The sequence below is a fragment of the Lactuca serriola genome, chromosome 3 (genome assembly GCF_051521515.1).
Source record: "Lactuca serriola cultivar US96UC23 chromosome 3, Lser_US96UC23_V15, whole genome shotgun sequence".
NCBI lineage: Eukaryota > Viridiplantae > Streptophyta > Magnoliopsida > Asterales > Asteraceae > Lactuca > Lactuca serriola.
Window position 1 is genome coordinate 54,155,654 of NC_136410.1, and position 3,196 is coordinate 54,158,849.

The 3,196-nt window shown below is 31.9% G+C and overlaps 1 long non-coding RNA gene across 1 annotated transcript; it reads left to right on the forward strand.

The window, feature by feature from the left end:
• The first annotated feature begins 1,079 nt into the window (after positions 1-1,079).
• On the forward strand, positions 1,080-2,370 carry LOC145094434 (uncharacterized). The gene is made up of 4 exons (XR_013703343.1): positions 1,080-1,149; positions 1,480-1,564; positions 1,946-2,022; positions 2,237-2,370. It is a non-coding gene; the product is annotated as an uncharacterized LOC145094434 (long non-coding RNA).
• The last annotated feature ends 826 nt before the right edge of the window (positions 2,371-3,196 follow it).

A 3,196-nucleotide genomic window follows, 5' to 3' on the forward strand; every position in this document is an offset into this window, starting at 1 on the left:
ACCATATCTCCCACTCGATGTTGAAATTGTTAGAAAAATCCCTAATTATACTCTCAAGTCTAAATATTAGGAATGCAAATCTTGATTCTCGTTTGTTTCAGATTCCCCAAAGATTAATCGAAAAACACACAACGAAGAACTGTAACTTTGCTCCATTAACTTCCCGATTACATCTCGTCATCACCTTTGAAACTTCTGCGTTAGAGACCTAGGTAATGCTTTTATTTTTTCGTTTCTTCACATATCTTTTTCTAGTTTTGAATGATTTGGTGGCTCCTATGTAAAAATTTGGACTGTATCCAGCAAAAAAATTGGACATTTTGAATAGAAAGCGAATCTGAATCTAGCACTCTCGATATGATTATCAGGCTCAAAGGAGTGGGCATCGTTAAGAAGGTCGTCATGGGTCGCTAAGGGCGCTAAACACCTCCCGCTATCTTCCGCCAAAGGGGTCGCCAACCAAGTCTCGCCAGCAGCTTAACGAGAAGAGAGAGAGAGAGAGAGAGAGAGAGAGAGAGAGAGAGAAAGGAGTAAACATGTTCAGGCCTTCATAGTGGTAACTTCCATCCCTAAATCGATTTGTGTTCATCTGTTTTTTTTACTTCTCGATTTATTATTTTAATCCATTGTGCATCTCTATTGTTTCTATTTTTGTTCATATTTCAACGAATTAGCAACTCCTATACTTCATTTTTTTTATTTATGTGTTTGATTTCTGCAATTTACCTTTGTCTTTCCATGGTTTTTAGACGAACACCAAGTGTTCGATGAAATTTCCCAGATATTATTAAGTCTTTAGAACCTCTTACATATGTTTTATGAAGTGAGAAATGCTTCATTTGATTATATTCACATGTATCTTTATGTTCTCAATATTTATCCCTTTAATTTCTCCTTTTTCTTTATATCGTGACTTCTAATTTGATAAGGGTTACCAAATATTGATGCCTGTGAGGATCAATTCAATAATTTACAATTTATCTTCTAGGCCTTTGATTTTTAGTAATACAAGCCCTAGAGTGCGACTAGCTCCTATAAGAATATAATCTGGAAATTACCAAGGTACAGAAGATGAAAAAATACAGATTAACAGGGGAGAACGGAAGTAGAACAGGGGACAAATGACTTTCTGGGAAAATTTCTTTGTTGGTATGCCTTATTAATAAAAACGAGAACGTGATGCCTTTCCTTTTGTTCCATGTTTGATGAGTTAGAAGAAATAAACTTGTAGGTATGGTCTGATTAGGATCCCAGACCCACGTTTGCTGAAATCTTCTAATATTATTTGTTGGTCTGTTTTTTTTAGCCCCTGTAATACAGTTTCTTTTTTACTACATGACATGGACTTCACGATTGTTGGTCTGATTTTTTTAGTGTTGTATTACTATTTGCTGTTAGTGTTGTATTACTATTTGCTGAGGATATTTTTGTCATTTTCTTTTATTTCATGATTGTTTTTAACTATTACTATTGTTGCAGGTGGTCACTAGGTGCAATAATGTATGAGATGCTTGTTGGATAACCTCCATTTTATTCAGATGATCCGATAACTGCATGTAAAAAGGTATACCAAGCTGCAACTGATTATTATTTTTATTTTTTGTATATTTATTATTTTGTTGGGTTCACAAAAAAGATCTAGGAAATGCGAAAACAACCATCTATTGGGTGACTGGTTATCTTCCAAAAGATATGCTTCAAGTGGTCATCATTTATGTTCAGGTAAATCTATATAAAGACGATGCATTACATTATTTACAAGATCTTTGTCTATCTTCAATGGTTTTGACTCAAGTGATTTCTTTTAATAAGCACAATGTTAGACATGCTGGCTAGCATTTTTTTCAGTCTCTGCTTTGTGATTTTGCCTCACACTCTCACAGTATGAAAGTATAAATGAAGTTTTTTTTTGTTTTTTTTTGCCACTAACTTGAATGCAAAACAGGTGTTGGTTTAGATAAGCCAAACGAATGGGGATTTGATACTACACAGGTTGATAATATTCTCAAAAAGTTGAAAGTGGTAAGTTCTTCAATTTTCTTCACCCGAGCCTGTTCTCTCTCTTTTTTTAAGTTTATTAACATAAATTATCTTATTAATCAAAATTTCATGTATATTTTGACAGCAAGCAACACAAACAAAACATGATGAACGTATATATGCTTAAGTAACTAATTTGTAATCGTGATGAAGCTTTAGTATTTGTTAACTCATGATCCTTGTTTTCTTATCTCAGAGGATGATGATGAAGAAACAGGCTTACCAAAGGACAATAGTGAAAAAACTACACGTCCCCAAGGAAGGTCATTTTCTTGCTCAAAATCGAATTTAATTCTAAATTGTTCATTATATCCAAATTATTAATACATAGGTATATATTAATATATTATTAGGTACAAGAAATGAAAAAGAAACATCCATTTATATACTATATATATTATTAGATTAAGGGGTTGTTTTTTTTTACTTAATGGGCTTAATGGGTTAAGAACTTAATCTTGATTTATTCTACACAAAATGATTTGATGGGTTAAGCCAAAAAAAAAATTCAGGCTTAATGTATTCAAACACTAATTCTATGCTTGTTTTCCCTTCTTTTTTTCTTTCCTCCCAACTCTTCTTTGGAAAGGGTAAAATGATCATTTCATTTCATTAATTAGATGTTTTATTATTTAATCTAGAATAGAAACATACTCCCAACTCTTCTTTGGAAAGGTTATAATGTTTAAATAAAAAATCAAAAAGTTTACAATTATGATAATCACACTTATTATTTCAGTTTTACCAAAAGGGAATCATGGTAACAGTTGTTTGCCCTAGGCCAATAGAGACATCAAATGCACCTTCATTCTTGATTTATATATCTACATGGTATAATTATTTTTAATTCTTCCTTTTGCAAAAAGGTATGCTTTTGATCAGCAGGAGGCTTTGCTCTCCTTGAAGAAGAGTGGCAAAATTGATGAATTATTATTACAAGTAAAGCCAGCTGGCCGTTTTTTTATTTTTTTATATTAACATTTTAAATTTATAAGACTTAACAAGATTACCTCAATCATGCTTTTCAGGGTAAAGAGTACATCTTGTTGCTAAACTCAGATAATTTGGTTGAAGTTGTGGACCCAAGTATCCTTTTTAAGTTTATAATTGTTAGTTTCTTTTTGACTTAATGAACTTAATATATATATATATATAT